We start from the raw sequence: 18,898 nt of genomic DNA on the forward strand, positions 1-18,898 counted from the left end.
GCGGCTACACGAGCTGTCAACATAACGTTTTCCTCACGAAACTTAGTTAAAAGTAAAATAACTAAATTGCTTATAACTCTGCCAGAAAAGAGCATGACAAACGTTAACACCTTGTTAATTGTCGGTTTCGACGTGAAAGGAGGGCATTGCAGAGAATTGATACCCAAAAGACAAAAATCAATGCTGCTTATTCTGTTGGGCTCTAGAGCTAAAGAATAATAATCGTCAGAAGACGAACTTAGATCGCTGACACTCGCACGATGACAAAGCTACAGGGCCACCTTTCGGCGCGCAGAGAGTTCTTGGTACAGTGACCTTGACCAAGAAGGCACACCTCTTTATACAGGCAATCAAGCTCGTCCTGAAAAAGACGCCTATATTTTGACAAAGCTGCAGAGGGCCGCGCATGCCTCTTTATTCAGGCAATCAATCTTGACCTGGAAAGAAGCACATATTGTGACAAAGGATTTTAGATGGTACAATGTTCGTATCGCTTGAACCACTGGGTGGGAATGTAGTTCGATCGCTAGTAGTATAGTTTCGTTATTTATGATCGTGTTTTTGCAAAATCTCGACACTGCGCAGAAGTAGAAGGAATAGAAGGTGGTGAGAAACAAGAATTTTGCGCATAGCTGTCAAAATGCATGTACTTAAAGGTCCACTGAAACGGCCACCAGGAAGCCCCTGATAAACGTGTTCAGTGTGTAGAACAAATCGTTTTGAGCATTAACTCAAAGTATAACTCCTTGGAACAAAGCCAGCGATTTATTAATAATTTTTAAAAACAGAGTTTTTTGCAATTCGCGGGCAGAGAGGTCGTCGCTTGGCGATGTCGCATGGAACTATTTCCTGAAATTGCGACGTCATGGGTAAGTTGACTGGCAAGGCTTGCTAGAAGCTGCCATTCGCTGCGGCCACTGCAGCCATCACGTCACGGACACACTTCCGGCAGCTGCGAAAGTCATTTGCTCGTGCGCTGTTCGAACTATGTGCGGGCTGTTGTTACACAGCTCGCCGCCCTTATCGGTTAGGCGGCCATTGCCCATCAAGTACAACAACCGAAGCGACACCATCAAGTACAACAACCGAAGCGACACAGTGATCGGCGGAACGAAGCTGCATTTACAAATATCTCATTTATATAACGTGGTTTCAGGAGTACCGGAGTGTCGTCCGACGAGGCGTCAACAGCACCGTCAAGCACCGCACGAAGGCAGCAGCTCCTCGACCGCCGTAAACACCGGCGCTGTGGCCCCTGCTCCCGCATATACGCGAACGATGCGACAGATTGTTAGCACCGATGTCCGAAATAAAGCGTGCTAAAATTTGTTGGCGTCTGGAATACTGAGCCGAATATCAAGTATGAAGCCCTCGTGAGGATCGCTGACCAGCAGCAAATTTCTGGTAAGAGTGATAGCCGTGATACAAGCAAGTTTCTGCTCAAGCCAGCTGCCGCCGGTGCATTTCGGCTCATTCGATCTGCTCGTACTAGCTCTGCGATTAACGCGTCGCCAGAGTTAAAGGCCGACCCACATGGTGCGATTTTCCTGCGGCAAACCTTGCGAACTGCCGCCCGGCGGCCGTTCGCGGCCGCCGGCGGCCGGTCGCCGGCTATCAAGCCGGGCCAAATATTTTCGCCGGCGGCCAGGCGAACGGCCGCTGTGGGCGCGACCACCGTGATATGGCAGCACTTGCTGCCGCTCCGCTTCGGCTGCAGCTCCGAGTCGTGCGCGCCGACGATACTCAAAACTTTACAAAAGTGTGCTAAAGTTTGTTGTTCCCGTAAATAATAAGCGAAATGTCAACACTGAATCCTTCCTGAGGATCCCTGAGCCGTACCGAGTGGCTGATATAGAAGCGACAGCTGCGGCTGCGATGCAAGCAAGGTTCTGCTCACAACCAGCTGTCGCCGTTGCGGCACGGCTGCTCCAGACCACTTGTACGCCGCCTCCGATAAAAAGTGGAGCCGAAGTTAATCATATTTTGCATTTATTGTTAGGGAATGGGGTTGAGAGTTAGGCAGTTCTATGAGTAGACCATTTACTATAACACGAAGGAATTTCATAGCACCGTTTCATGTACTGCATCATCGATGTGAAACAAAATATATGCCTAGCGACGACTAGGAAGCAGCGCACGGCAGATCACTGTCGTCCGCCTTGCCGGCGGGCGGCACTGCTTTGGTAAGGTCCCGCCATAATGTGCTGTAAGCGCTACGATTTTGCCTACTCTGATGATACAGCTGAAGCGGGAGCTTTTTCGACATTCCGCTCAACACTGGCTCAAACCCTGCTTGAGAGAGACGCGTCTGCAATACGCTGTTGCTACGGCGTCGGACGTACACTTGGAGGCAGTATACAAGCGCTGTCGGGTGCAATTTGAGACGTTGCCTATTTTATGCGTTGCTCTTGAAATATTGTTAAGTGTGAAAAGTGCGTGGTTGTATAGGACCCAGGTCGTGTGTTTTCTCACTCGGGCACCGACGCTGCCGTCGCCGCCAGTTTTTCGCTGCAAGTGGTTCGGCACGGCGACGGTGCGTTGGCGTTCCGCAGCGCCGCATGCAGTTCGCAGGGAAAGATTGTTCCATGTGGTTGGCCCTTAATCCTATAATTATCTTACTATGGCAGGATAGAATTCACAATATCGCAGTTTCATAAGTAGATGATTTACGACAGCGCTGATCAGTTCCAAAGCGCCGACCTCCGCGGCTTCGAAGCGAAACAATTCAGGCCTAGCGACGACTAGGGACGCACCCCTCCCCCGCGGTAACTGTGTAACGTACCTCAGCCTGCTAGCGGCATCCAGTGCTGCAAGCGTTGCAAATTCTTGTACTTTCATAACTAAGGCCGCACATTTTTTGACGTTCTGCTCAGCAACAAGCCGTTCAAAAGATACTGCCGGCAAGACAAGGATTCAGTAAATCGAAGACGTCGGACGGCACCATATTGTATACATCGATCTTTAAACGTGATACAGTGGGCAAATGAATAACTTTGTGAAGCAGACCCGCTCGTACGTTTCGCGCACTCGGGCTCGGGCGCCGACGAGTAGCCTTCGTCAACAGACGCCGCCATAACCTCGGTTAACGACGCAAACCAAGGTCGCCGCCAAGCTCGGTTTGCGATAACCGCGGTTAGCGGTGTAACCATGGTTTGGTCCGCCGTGTAACATGGGCTAACCACGGGTTCGCGGTTACGCTAACCGTCGCTGGGCGAACTGGTGAACTCCTCAGGCGTGTGCGAACGAGGACGGGTTGACGCGAGTATGCCAGCGAGCGAGCACACGGCAACCGGAAGTTCGTCGAAGTGACGTATTTCTGGGCGGAGCTTTGAACTTTCTTGTATTCTTAATTTTTTATGGCTCCCTTCGGCGTACGAATTGAGAGCGAAAATTGGAAGGGTCAGTTTTAATCGCCGATATCTCTGGTGTTGCAGAAGCTAGATCGAAACTTTTTGCGGGAAATGATGGGTGGTTCAATATCTATCAATGTTATGGCGTTGTTTACCCTTCTTGGTGACCCATTTAAGTTGGACCGTTAAGAGATAGCCGAATGAAGTTCGATTGGCGGCAGGTAGATGACATTGGATAGATATTCTTCAGAAAGCCAACGTCTTGTTTGGTGCACACAGAGATCTAATGAGTGTTGAAGGGACAAATACCTCTCCAGATGAAGGCTCAAGTCTGAATTCTCAACTTTGCACATACGAGCTGTGGACATATTCGAATGTAGAAGTCTTTCCTCTTCCTTCTTGATGACTACTGCTGTTAGCTGCAAAAATAATTGTGAAATTCTTAAAACCTTTCGTTTTTCCTCTATCCTGCAATACGTTTTACAGAAAGCAACAATTTGTACTTCAGAATCGATATTAACGACCAGAAAAAATAACTTGACTTATTGGAACATGAAATCGATTGCTGCGATTGCTGCTCGTGTGCCTTAAAATGACAAATGATCCAGCTTTATTGCATTAGAAGCTCTCTGTCTTAACATTTTCGTAACCGAAGGCAAACGCCATCCCTATTTGTTTCTACTTTGACACTTAATCGATAGTTTTCGGCATTTTTCACGAAAACAAGTTTAATTGTTTGTGGTGACGCGTTACGTTCATCATCTTTTCTGCCATAAACCCGGAGGTTTCGATTAGCTGCCGTCCTACAACAAGACAACAAATTGGGCTGTTTTGACTCTTTTCTATCTTAAAAACCTTGCTTTACGCAATGTCAGCCCGCGAGGTGGTCTGCGCAGTTCAGAAATGTTTATTTGAGAAATTTATTTCTATATTATTTTGGTTAACATATTACATGACAGCAGAAATATCCAAGGGAATCAACGCAGCTGAACCGAATGTAGAGTGATAGCTCTATTGGTTTAAGGCAAAATGTTTTCATGATTATTGTAATCATTTCATTCATGATGTAAAAACCACAAACTGAGCTGTGTGATAAATTTCCGAAGTTTCTGTGTTTAATAAAAAAATTCAAACTGGTTATAGGAAAGGAAAGGCGCCGTATATGTGGGTGGACAGCTGATCGCTCTGCAACGAAAAGGAGGAAGGAGAGAGTGAATGTAGAGCGAAGAAGGTGTCCTAGTGGATGGCTCTAGAATCATTCCGACCATCTGAGGATCTTTAAACCAAAGTTACTAGACTAGGTTAATTTTCAAATCCTCAGTCCAACCGTGCATGGGAAATGGCACACTTTTCAGCTGCGTCGACAGATGGCGAAAACGTCTAAGCGGGCTCCAAGAGCTTCGCGCCGTCTGCATTGCAGAGAATGAAGTTTGCTTCACGGTATAGCCTTATTTTCAGCTCCACCGCAAAGAATATGAACATAGATAATCATCTCCTTAGGCGGAAAATGGCCAAGCGTGAGGCTAGTGAAGACAGGACCGAGAGGCACCGATTTAATGACAATCTCATTTGCCTCTTGCTGATACCGCGAATATTTAGGCGTTCTGGCCCGAGTTTCCCATTATACACAAGCAAAAGCGCTCTCCGTGACATTTCGCCTCCCTAAAATGCGGAGAGGAACTAAACCTACGGTCTCACAACGACACTACAGGGCCACCGCAGTAGTTAGTGCTCAGAGTGTCTTTTGCAGCTGCCTACCCTATATTGTAAACGAGCGTGGCAAGCTCGATCTTACAGCAAAATTCTTACGCTCCGGATCCTCAAAAACAATATTTAGTTTAAAGCTGGTCATCTTCCTCTCCCCTCTATATCTTCGCTTTTTGCGCGCTTTTTTTTTGTCCATTTAACAAAAATCTCGCCTTTAACACGGCGGTTGCGCTTTACTCTTACTTCCGTAGCAAACAGCTTCAACGTTCTAAGAAAATAGAAAAAGGAATGTAAATGGTAGGTGTCGCTTGTTGGAGTAACGTAACGGTCATACGTAAAGTATACAGGGTTACGCTTGCTGAATTTAATTGCAAGCTGGTGAAAGTCAAAAGCGCATACACCGAGAACCATTTCCACTTCCGGAGTTTATTATTCACTGCGTAACATCTTGCTCGCCTAAAAAAATGCAGCCCAAAACTTGTTTAAATTTTTCCAGCTTTCTCAGAGTGCAAATTCGAGCCCTTAGCGCTGCTGCTCATGACATCGCTGAAATGCCTATGCCGCAGGTGATAAGCCTGTGGAGTTCTATTTGAGCCGTGCACAATTGTAGGTTGCCACCGATTCTCAGTTTTCACCGAACTAAACCTTGGCGCTTACGTGCATGTGACACGAGGGGCTTAGTCTTCCAATCAAGCAGACATGTTATTTTACACCCGACCCTACCGCCCGCCCTCCAGATTATTGGCCATCTCCTCCTGACAATATCATCAATACTGCCAAAAAAACTTCCTAAAGATGTTGGCATACACCATGCCGCAAAAACGTGGCTTCTTCAAAAAATGAACTAGCAATAAAGCCGCCAACCAGGTGGATTCCAACGCTCATATCGCGCTCAGTCACTTCATGGCAAAAAAATAAAAAAGAACAGTTCTCTCAATGCGTAGTTCCTCTTAGTGGTGTCAGTCTAAGGCCAGAAATAATTCCTGCCTTTACAACAAGGTTTGTGTCAATCTTCGCGACATTTCTTTCTGGACCCATGCACTCCATTCAGGATCCAACCAGACATTTTTAAAGCCATCCCGCTGATGGCGAAAGAGGTGTGTAATTTATGAGAGCACTTGACTTGTCCGAATAGGCACGTGTGTTGGCGGTTGGTAGGTGCGATGATCACACGACATGGATGAATGCAGCAGTGGGCAAAGTGTCAATCGAATGCTGCGCTTGCGTTTGCCGAAACGTGTGTAGATCTCCATCAGTCAGGTTGAAATTGAGCCAATCGCAAAGCATAATCAAGTGCTGACCAAGCCCTGCGCAATCATGACCTTCTGCCAAGTTCTGTCCGCCCTAAGGCGCAAGAGCAGCGAAAAGGTGGCAGTAGCGCTGCCTTTTCTATGATCTTGCACGCAAATTTGGCCGACTCTACGATGACTACAATGAATAATTATTCCTGGTACATACACAGCCACAACCGGCGAAATATTTACACTTACAAATATGCTCTTCATTTATGTTTAAGTAATTGCTATTATTATCTCGTGAGCTGCAGCGCAAACAGTTTTGCTGCACAATATAAAGAACCGTTCCAAACTGAAAAGCACAACCACCAAAATTAGTGATGATGATGATGATGATGTCGGATTTTAATGGCGCAAGGGCGACTCAGGCCAAAAAGCGCCAAACTCAAGGTTAACGGTGTACTGAAGTTTGCATAATGGGATAGTTGTAATGTTTCAAGAAGGGATAAAAAACAGTGGTGTATAGGGCCTAAAATTCATTTGCGATGAATAATGAGCTGGGAAAAAATTTAAGAAAGTATACGTAGATGCTTTAAAAGATCTCATCCGTCCTCTCAAGGAGGAACGGGCTGAGACCAACGTCGATAAAAAATTCCATGTAAAAAACCTACTTCTGATGAAAATTTGAGCACCTGATTTAAAGGAAATATTGGATTGTCACCAATAAAAATGGATGGGTGTGTAGGTATTTGAAGAGTGTACAAGGAGGGAAAATGACGTCTTCTTTCTGGTTCCAGTTGTGTACATATAATTAAAACATGAATGACAGTGAGCCGATCACCACATCTCAAACAGTGCGGTGCAGGAGAGTTAGTTAAAAGATATGTATGCGTTGTGTATGTGTGACGAATTCTGAGTCTACGCAGAGCTACTTCTTTAAATCTGTGTTGTTTTTTTTTGTGGTGTACCTGCCTATGCTTGACTTTATTGTGTGCAGTTTATTTTCTGTTGCTGTGTCCCATTCCTCTTGCCATTGTTGCCGAATCATGTTTTTTATGTGTGGCTTGAGGTCATGATAAGTTATCTTATCAATGTCTGTGTCATTTCGAAGGACAGCTGACGCAGCAAGCCTATCAGCTGCCTCGTTACCCGGTATACAGCTGTGGCCTGGCACCCAACACAGTGTAATTTTAATTTCTAGTTTATGGGCAAACATAAGGGAATCATAGAGTTCAGGACTGGGTTCTTGTTATGTCATTTCCAAAAGGATAGGGACGTTAAAACACTGAGGGAGTCTGTGTAGATGATCGACGTCTGTATTTTATTTTCTATAATGTGTCTCACAGCTAAAAGGATACCATGGCATTCAGCGGTAAATATACTAGTATGTCTGTTCAGGGTTTTTGACTGTGAAAACTGTGGTCCATGTGCTGCACAGGAGACTTGAGCAGACTTCGAAGCATCAGTGTAATATTCATCACAAGTGTACTTCTCCTGAAGTGACATGAAGTGCGGCTGTATGGCAATAGGGGATGCATGTTTGCCCACTTCAAGAAACGACAGGTCACAAATAACAGTGTGCATTTCCCAAGGAGGAATTAAGTTTTTTTATGGTAGTTGTATGAAGACTGGTAACTGGAATTTCCAGATGTTCAATATGAGTGGCAACTCTGATTGGGTATGGTGGTGTCAGAGATGGTTTTCTTGAGAAAAGTGCAGTGCTAGTTTTGTCAAGCAGGAGCCGGCGACATGGATGATCTAATTGGCATAGAACCTTCATAGCATAAGTTATACAAGTAAATTCTCTTCTTCGTTGCAGTGACCGTCGGTTCGCCTCGACATAAAGGCTAGCAATTGGGCTAGTTCGAAAAGCACCCGTGGCGAGGCGAAGGCCGAGGTGGTTCACGGGATCAAGCAATTTCAGAGTAGAGGATGATGTGGACACATAGACCATCGAGCCATAGTCAATGCGTGATAGAACTACACTGTTCAGAAGGCTCAGAAGGCAGTCGCGGTCTGTGCCCCATGAAAGGTAGAGAGGATTTTTAGCAGACTCATTGCTTTGAGACACGTCAGTCGTAGCTGTTTTATGTGGGCAATGAAGGAAAGTTTTTCATCAAAAACTACGCCAACAACTTTATGTTCCTTTTTAAGGGCTAGGCTCTGACCATTTAATGTAATGTTGGGGTCGGGTCTGACGCCACGCTGCTTAAAGAAAAGTACACAAACACTTTTTTCAGAGTTAAATTTAAAGCCATTGTCATCAGCCCACCTGGACAATTTGTTAACACCTAGCTTAATCTGTCGTTCACAGATGGCCAAGTTGCAAGATTTGAAGCTTATCTGGATATTATCAACATATACAGAGCAAGAAATGGTTTTTGGCAACACACTTTTTAAAGAGTTCATTTTTACTATGAAAAGTGTGCAACTGAGAACACCACCTTGAGGGACACCATTTTCCTGTATGTACTGCTTTGAGTATGCATTAGCAACACGAACTTTGAAGGATCGTTCAGACAAGTAACTTCGTATTGTATTCAACATGTTCCTTGTGATACCAAGAGAGGAGAGGTCGCGGATGATACCATAGCGCCAAGTGGTATCATATACTTTTTCAAGATCGAAAAAGACATATAAACAACGCTGTTTGTGTGCAAAAGCATCCCTTGCATATGACTCAAATGCAATGAGCTGATCAGCTGTTGACCGCCCAGCTCTAAAACCAGCTTGGTTTTGATGAAGAAGACCATTGTATTCAAGGAAATGTAGAAGGCGGCGATTTACATTTTTTTCAAAAAGCTTGCATAAGCAGCTGGTTAGAGCAATAGGCCGATAACTGGCAGCAAGTGTGGGTTCTTTTCCGGGTTTTAATATCGGGATAATGATCGCTTCCTTCCATGCTTTAGGAAGCGTCCTGTGGCCCATATTTTATTATAAAGGCAGAGTAGGGTCTCAATCGTGTCCGTATGCAGGTGTTTGAGCATTCCATATGTGATCCTGTCAGGACCTGGTGCTGTGTTCCCATATGTGCCAAGTGCAATCTTCAGCTCCTGCATGGTGAAATGCCTATTGTACCCTCCTGTGCCGGGTCTTTTATCACATATAGGCTTCCTCTCCTCAGTTACCTTGTGCCGCAAAAAGGAATCTGTACAGTGGGCTGAGCTGAATACATATTCGAAGTGTTGCCCTAGTGTGTCTGCTTGGTGTTCAAGAGAGTCACCACTGGTGCTGACAAGGGGCGTTGGGATTGTGCTATATCCTTTGAGTGCTCTTTTTCTGTTGTATACTTCGTGAGCATCAGAATAACCGTTCACGGAAGAAAGCAATGATGACCAGCTCTCTCGCTTGGAGATGTGTCGAACACGTTTGCCATTTGCCTTTGCACGCTTAAATCCTATTAGGTTTTCAGCCGTGGAGTATCGGCGTAACTTCGACCATGCCTTGCTTTGTGTTTCACGGGCAGTCTTACATTCTGCGTTCCACCACGGCCTTCGTTTGTTTCGTGGCTTACTTGATGTTTGTGGGTTGTGTTTTTCTGCAGCATCTATAATGTGCAGCGTGATCAAGAGTTGAGATTCGTCAACGCTTAAGGCAGTAACTGATCAACAGGGCAGAGCTGAGTGTTCCCTGAACATCTCCCAGTTGGCCGCATATTCTTTAAATTTCCTGGGACTAGATGCATTCACATTTTTATTGCCTGTGTACTTCACAGAGATGGGAAAATGGTCACTTCCATATAGATTGTCAATAACAACCCACTCTGTAGCTGCCAAGAGCATCGAAGAGCCAATGGCTAAATCAATGGCTGTGTACGTATTATGAGCTGAGCTGTAGTATGTTGGCTGTTTTGAGTTGAGTAAACATGATCCTGAGGACAACAAATATTTTTCAATTAGTGCACCTCGGAAGTCCGTTCTTGTACATCCCCATAATGGGAGGTGGGCATTAAAGTCTCCGACCAGCAGCCACGGTTCTGGGAGTTGGTCAATCAGCTTTTCAAAATTTTTGTTACATATAGTCTATGATCTGGCGGAATATACAGCGAACATACCGTTGTTATTTTACCGAATATTGAGGCTTGTATTGCCACTGCCTCTAAGTCGGTGTTAACGAGATGTTTCGACAAGCGATTGACTTTTGTGTTACAATGGTAACGCCACCGGACGGGTGAGTACTGCCTTGCCTATTTTTCCTGAATACGCGATACTGCTTGAGAAAACTTGTGTCTGTTGGTTTCAGATGCGTTTCTTGCAGACAAAGTGTGTTTGGTTGGTGTTCGGCGAGGATTTCATATACTTATTCCAGATTTTTTAGAAGTCCTCGACAGTTCCAATAAATGATGCTCTCGGTAGCCATTTTGGTAGGTGGGGAAAGAATATAGAGTAGGGTTGAGATTCGCCACCCTTATCAGGGGGCTTAACTGGTGTGTGTTTTTTTATTTGAGGCGGTCTAGCAGGCCCCGCATCTCTTTGGCGGACTCCCTAGGCGCCGCTGACGCTGCGGAGTCCATGCTCACCTCCATCGCCTCTGGTGAAGGCATGGAGGCAGGAGGTTTTTCAAGAGGAACCAAATCCCTCTCAGATGTCTTTGGTGTCCCGGACGTCTGGGGGAAAGTCACCTCCGGGATTGCAAAGACTGGTGCAGCCGGTGGCTGCTTAGTGAGGAGCCGTGGTGGGAGCACGTCAGCAGCATTGCACTGCGTGCCCACCGTTACTAGACGCGGCTTGGCCCCTCTGCGGGCTGCGTCAGCATAGGGAGCGGAGTAAAGCATTCTGTGCTTTTTTCGCGCCTCTCCGTATGTTATCTTCTCAGTTACCTTTATATTGAGTACTTTCTTTTCGGCCTGAAAGGCTGCACAGGATCGCGAGTATGCAGGGTGGGTGCCCTCACAGTTCACACATTTGTAGTCAGTTGCACTACATTTATTGGTTGCATGGTCATGTGCGCTGCATTTTGCACATGTAAGGCGTCCCCGACATATCTGGCTACCATGCACGTACCGCTGACACTTGAAGCACCTGCGTGGGCTTGGTATGTACGGGCTAACTTTGCATCGGATGAATTCCACATTGATAAATTCAGGAAATGTGCTCCGGTTGAAGGTGAGGACAATATGCTTCGGTTTTATTTCTTCATTCTTTCGCCTGATTGCCATTCTTCGTACTGCTGTTACACCTTGGTTCTGTAGGCCCTCAAGGAGATCTGATTCTGTTTCGTTTAGGAGGTCTCGCTCAGAAACCACTCCCTGGCAGCTGTTAAGACTGCGGTGGGGTGATACTTGAACATCAAGATGAGCAAATGTTTTTATTGTGAGGAGGTTGTCAGATTGACTTTTGTCTGATACCTCTATTAGCAGGTCACCAGATCCTAGTTTTTTTCGCTTTATAGTTTGCCGCAATGATGGCCTTCACAGAGTTGGCAATCAGAAAGACTGACAGTTCATTTACTGGTTGAGATTCGGTTATAGAGCTCAAGACAAGGTATTTTGGAAAGTTCTCAGTTGGTGTCGTGATTTTTTGCGTCACTTCGGTGCGACTCCTTTTCGGGGGTCGATCAGGTTTTTTTAAAGGTAGTTTTTCCATGCAGTATGGATAGTTTAAGGGGTCCTAATATATGTCGCCTCTGGTTCACGATTATACGCAGAGGAAGGTCCCGGAGCCCCTCGCCTGGTGGACAGGCGAGGAGCCCATCGGCCGAAGCTTGACAATGGCCGCGACCGCCACCGTTCAAGGTTTCTTCCCTCCACCTCTCAACCTATCGCCACGGTACGGATTACAGCTTCGGTATGGGGGCTCAGGGTCCGTGGTGGCACCAAGCACTAACACCTAGTTTACACAAGGTGCCCTTGCGGGCCACCAAAATTAGTGTGAGCATCGGCGCATGTAAGACACTTGCGCCGCTCGGCTGAGCCATATAGCGTTGGATAACGGGCGCTCAGTACATGACTTTTTCGGGGCGTTCGATCGACCTGATAAGGAGGCATCCAAGTAGAGTTTCGTACACTGAGCCTCGCACAACACAGCTCTTCTTAATTGTTTAAATAATGCATCGGTGGGCATGCTTATTTAGTATGTGCTGCAGGCTGAATAATGTTTTAGTCCCTTTTGCAAGTTTAGTTCATGATTCGCGGTGCTGACATTGAGGATCGCGATTACCTGCTTATTTCATGAATTCCATTCTTTCGGTCTGTTTGCTTGTCCTTTGCAACTCGCCTGCTTATATTTAAATTTCAATATATATGCGTAACCTTTCCAGCTTGATCACGTGCTCGAACATTGGTTTGATTAACTGTATACACGTTTACATTGGCATTTCTAGGAATTAAGTGCAGTTTTGTGCGAATTTAAAACTTTACGTACTTCTTATGTGAAGTTTGTGGAACCAACAAAAAGAACGCAGACTACAAGATGCCACACATACCAGTTCTCGCGGTTCATTCTGGTTCCGCTGTGCCACATGAATAAGAAATAATCCACATTGCTACCACGTTATTATCCTGGCAGCGTGTGCCACTTCACTTCTTTTTAGTTATTTGTGCGCATCAGCTCAAGTGTTACTATATGCTCAAAGATTTCATTTTTTATGGTTTATTCATCAAGCCTATACCTTGCGCGCGGTTTCCAACACGCTTAACCCTATAGTTTCTGGTTCGATTCAAGCTGCATCCTCGTTAGAGGCAGAAGCCGCAATTACCTTGGCAATCTCCTCAACCAACGCCACACTAATCTTTAGTGATTCAAAAACAACAATCCGACTGGCATTAAGCAATTAGTTTATCAATTAGTAACTAAGTAGGTAACTACGTATTGCTTGGACGAATAAAAATTCTCTAATTAGGTATTTATTGAACTACTTGATCAGTCATCAATTGGTAAATAATTACCTAGATTATTAATTAGTATTTCATCATTGATCCACATATGGCCATATAATGCACGTATTCGCGCATACTGTGGTAGTGCTCTGTGATTGATCGAGACCTCTATGACGTCATCCCGCCTCGGCCAATCAGAACGCCGCAAAAGCGGGATACATTTTGTTCACGACTGATATGTGCCAGGCCCAGCATCGGCCTAAGTGTTCATCGGCACTCTAAGATTCCATTTCTCGTGGTTTATTTGCGCCCTTTTGTTTCTGAGGTCACGTTCAGAAACTTCATCTGTCGAAAACCAGTTCATCTGTCTTTCTCTAGAAGTACACTTTTCTTTAGGAAAACAATATATGCACCTCCTTCGTTTAGGCTTGTGGTTTCAGGGATAAATATGCATTTATGTCAGTTTTGTGTGACGTTTTTTGAATTATCAGTCTGCAGTTACGTTTCTTATATGAAGGTCTTGAAAAATGAAAAACTTGCCTCCACTAGTAACAGGTCGTGGGGTGGGCAGACCAAACTCCCCGTCGAAGCGAGCCATAAGGACAAAGGAAGTGGTGGTTTGGCGACAGGAGGGGAAGGTGAGGAGGTGGATATTGCACCAGCTCACCGCACCAAGTGCCACTGAACGTAGCGACGCCACTGTGAGCATTGTATCCTCTGAGCTACCACTTTGTTTTTATTACACTCAAAATATACAATTTATACTAAAGAGCCCTCCACCCTATTATACTGAGGCAACATGACGGAAGTTTGTTTAATGATTTTACGGTTTCAATGTGCGGGAGCCAGTCAGGTGACAGATACACAAGTTTTATAACTGCACAATATTTTAGAAAGGTTTCCTTAAAAGGTTATCTCAGGTTGTGCTTCCAGATTTCCCTGGCGCACCACCATCCTAATACTTTATATACTATGCAGGTCCAACGCAAATGCAAGATTATGTGAAATACCATCCTCGTTGTTGATCTGGAGATACCTCATGCCGTTAGGGTAAAGCAGAACATCGTTCTTTCGAGAACATGCTAGAATAAAACTGCTTACCAGCAGTCAAAAAAGTATGTCCAATGATTTCATCTGTTGCCATAAGGTAGCGGGCGTTTCAAATCACAAACAACCTTTCTCTTGTAACTACGCATTATACGGCAAAGTTCCGCTGAACAATCTGAAACACCTTGTTTGGACTGAAAAGTAAGATAATTTCTAATTCGTTTTTATAGCACATTTACCCGCGCCAGTGCTTTCTGTTGTCCTTGTACAATGGTAGAGGGAACAGTGTGTCTTATATTTCTGCTAAGGTTTTTTCGTGTCGCAGAACTAAGATAATCCAATTAAAATGGTGTATGAAGAAAGTGAGAAACATTTACTTTATTCAAACGTCCACGAATAGTTTTTAACTGAAATGGGAGGTAACAACAAATGCAGGAATAACAGCATGTAAAAAGGAGTCCTCAGAATCCCTAAAGAAAATAAAGTGTTAAGTTGATATGCGGGACTGAAGGGTCAAATTTTGAACTGTTGCAGAAATTTCGATAATATTTTCATTGATGTCTTATCTGTTTCTTTTTAAGTTTCATCACCTTAGTACAAATTGGGGAAAGTTGTCGCCCTCCTAATGAATCGTTAGGAGACCTCTTTAAACCTTAAACCATGTCATATAGCAGCCATGTTGCCTGGATGCAGAGCTCTGACAAGGTAAACAATAAGGCCATTGAACTTAGTTCTTAATATAATTACCGTGCACTCCACTTGCAATATGACATATCCTGGCATCAACACATTAATATCACACTTGCATCTGCTAACCGCTCCTTGGGTTTTCTCGAACGAAATTGTCAACACGCTCGTGCCCAGTTACGCAAACTTGATTTCACCACTTTAATCCTTCCTAAATTAGAGTACGCATGTGTCATCTCGGATCCCAACCAAACTTTCCTCATAAATGTCATTGAAGCTTTCCAAAACCGCCCGTTATGCTTCATCTATTCTTTTATTCACGCCAGACCAGTGTCACAGCATTGCAAGCGCCTAAATTGCTTGAACTGTATTTTCCATCGCAAATACTCCAGAATTTCACTTTTTCACGCACGTTCTCAGCACCATTCGCTTCACGAGGATTTTTTGAGGAACCTGTTGCTATGTTTACTCGCCGTGACCTTCCTAACAACGTTAGGCTCGCCACATGCCGCACCACCCTCTTCAGAGCTCTCAGTGGATCTGTTCGGCATCTCATATCACTACCAAGTCTGACGCAACTAAATTGCAAGAACTTATTGGTACTTGCAATATAATTTACAGATTGTAATCCTTCTGGTGTCATAGTGATCTTTTTTAAGCTTTATGGCCCTCTTTCTTATGAGGATGCAAGCGTACGAGTATTTTTATTCGTTCTTCTTCTTCTTCCTTGATATATGGCACATACCCACGAAGAGGGATTGGCCAGGGTTCAGTGTGGACTGCCGAATGTCCTACACAAACTTAATTAGTGCATTAAAGTAATTGTCAACTAATCAAAAACATAAGATTTAAGATCGTTGTTTAGTGATTTTTGTTTTTTCTTGCGAATCACTGTCGTGGTTTTTTTCGTCATTGTATTTTTTCAGCGTTAATTTTTTGTTTCAGTGCTAGGCTCTTGCCGATGTGTTGTATCGCCCCCCTTGTAATACCCGCAAAGGGCGAATCTGCGAATCTCAAGCACTTGAAAGCCCACTATAGAGAGTACGAAAGTGTTGAGGGCATTTAGACGGGCTAGGTTCCAGAAAGCGAGTGAAATGGGCAACGGTGGATGGAGAGGGTAAGGATAGTTGAGGGACTGGAAGTCTGTGTGGCATTGTGTAAGGCAATGTTGTATTTTTTCGAAGATGTGTATCGGTACGAAAAAAAATATTGACAGATATTTGAAGAAGGAAAGAAGCAGCATCTGTGCGAAGCAGAAGAAAATACGGGCTGCTCCGGATCCTGGCCCCTCACCTGTGGTCGTTTCTCAGGATATGGAGTTACGGTTTGGAGTAAGAGAACTAGTGTTTCCGCTGTAAAACGTTCGGCGCTACAAATAACACGCGATGCTAGACACAAATGCCTCAAAAGGTTTTTTAATGTCTTGACTCAACAAAAAGGTATAAAAGATAGCACTATTGTTGATTTAAAGAGTTCAGGTTGATGAATACCAGAAGAAATATTTTTAATGCTGAAGTAAGAAGTGAGAAGGCTTGAGTCCTCAGTCCACCTATTATTCTTGACCCTTTTCCTATGATGTTTGTCGTACAGGTTCGGACGGCTTGTTATCAAGCAGAGTCTGTAATTTCCTCTGACATGTGGCTTGGTATACCTTAGCAGGATTTTTGTTCTTCGGCATAGCCTGTTTCGCTTCCTGCAGACATGCTGGCTCGTCGCTGTCACCTATCGCAGAAGTCTTGACCCGGATATCGAAGTGTGCCTCCCGAGGTCTTGGGTCTAGACATAGCATGAAATATGGCAAATAATGCAAAACGCGATCATACAATTGCCACGTACCCGTTGGAATAAAGGTAGAAGTCGGAACAAACAGTGTTACCACCAGTGGTTTCAAAAACATTTTTGTAGCTTTCGTTACATAGTATATATTAATATGGTAAATATGCCTAATTATGCCATTTATGTCGCATTGAAAGTGCGTGTGGGGGGAGGGGGGGAGGGGTGGCGCCGGAGATCAGGAAGGTATAAAGCTTCATGATACGTGTTACAAAAACAGGTATCACCATTTTCAAGTCCAGTGTTGTAGTCCTGTGGAATTGACTGTGGAGGATCTCAGGCGAGCAAAACAATTGTGACCAGGATAAAGCTCATGTAAGTATTCAAACAATTCTGGATGTCATTAGGAATAACTAAGCATACAATATTTAGGACCATTGTGTCTATTCTGCGTCTTCATCTGTCTTGATATAAAGGAGATAAGTATTTTGCCACGTACACTGGTACGACTAAGATTCCTCAAGAGTAATATTACGTTCTGATCCAGGCTTCTAAAAGCTCGAATTTGCCGACAGCGACATTCGTAATTGCCAGCTGTGCTGTTCATTTTTTATTATTATATACTCCTCCGCTTATTAGAACTTCACTCAGTGATTTTCCTCTATTTCGTGTAGCAAACGTAAATGAGAACGTCGGATGAGGTTTTTTGCTGTCCAAACTCCAGATCCGTGTAAGGTACCGTGCACCTACCTACGTGTAATTCCGTTGATGTGCCCCTCAATCCAAATTTGATTTTTTTTTATTAGAACATATCTGTCTGAATGTTCGCCAGGAAACGTGTCCTGGTGACGCTTTTATTATAAAGCCCACCCATTACACGGGCCACATTAGGCTGAAAAAAAAAAATTTTTAAGAGCTAAACAACGAGCGGGTTTATCTTATAAGTATCTAAATTACTAGCCTGTACCGGCCTACAGCAAATAAACTCAGCTTAAATTGATTATATTACGTAGTAAAAGAATGGTCTACAAAAAGTGATGCGCCAGCAACCATCGTAAGTGCAAAACAGAAACACCTGATCGTTTTTAGGCATGAGACGCGAAAAAAAAAATAATTGACCTGCAGCAGTCGGCACTGGATATCTGGCGTCTAAGATCACTTACCGTACCAGGTGCTACACTTAATAATGACAGGATCAATGGCCTCAAGGAGGCAATTTATCCACGTTTAATACAAATTAAAAATGCAAACCTACAAGCCAGCTTGTTCATTGCGCTATATACTATTAAAACAAAGACGAAGGCGAACAATTGTTTATGCTAGGAAATGTGTTTGTTCCCATTCTACCCTTGTGCGAGGTTCCAACGCTGTGATGACGAAACCTATCTTCGCTATCGCATCATGCACACGTTGACGGTCTATGTGCAAAACGACAATGTGATTACGGCTCCGGTTTATACGTAGCCCGCACTAACATTGAGCATGTGGTCAGGAATACAATATTGCAGCAGGTTTTTTGAATGCAAAATGCTTCGAGTAAATGCTCAAAGATACCAAACATGCCATAGAGGTATCCCAAGGAACAGTAAGAAAGAGAGAGAGAGCTCTTTAATGTAACAGACCGTTTAGCTAGAGGAATATTCGTTGACATATTACTCTACATGGGAGGGGGGTAATTAGTGAATAAATAAAAATTAACAAAAGACGAATGGTTAGAAAAGACTGCGGAGGCATAGTCTATTTCAAGACTGAGAGTGTTATTATACAGTCTTTTGGTGATCCTACTCATATGCCAGTAATCCGCATAGAAGCGCTATGTTAAATGTTCTTTTTTTACTGAGGCTATTGGCAAAGGCCATGTGCTAAATTGCTCCGATGAAGCACTTTTGTTGTCTATCCATCATTTTTCCATCTCTAAAAAAGAAAACCCACAGCAGGATGTTCCAAAACCCGCTAAAACCTGCTAAAAACTGTAAATTCAATATTTGATATAAAACCCCATTTTTACGCATTTTATTTGGCTATTCCGTCATTAGACAGGGTTCTTTTTGGTCTATAAAGTTTGAACGTTCCTAAATCTATCAGGCTATGATGGACGCCGTAAAAGAGGACTCAGTGAAAGCTGTTTTTACCCCTGGACCCGTCGTCCTGTGTGCGGGCCATTGATGTTCCCCTTCATCGAAAAGCGCCACGGCGGCCAGGATTTGGTCGTGCCTACTTACGTACAGTACTCCAGCCCCGTAATCACTGAGCAACAATGATAGGTTTAAAAGGAATGTAAT

Source organism: Amblyomma maculatum, unplaced genomic scaffold, assembly GCF_055883805.1.
Source record: "Amblyomma maculatum isolate TAMU_Amacu unplaced genomic scaffold, ASM5588380v1 scaffold_50, whole genome shotgun sequence".
NCBI lineage: Eukaryota > Metazoa > Arthropoda > Arachnida > Ixodida > Ixodidae > Amblyomma > Amblyomma maculatum.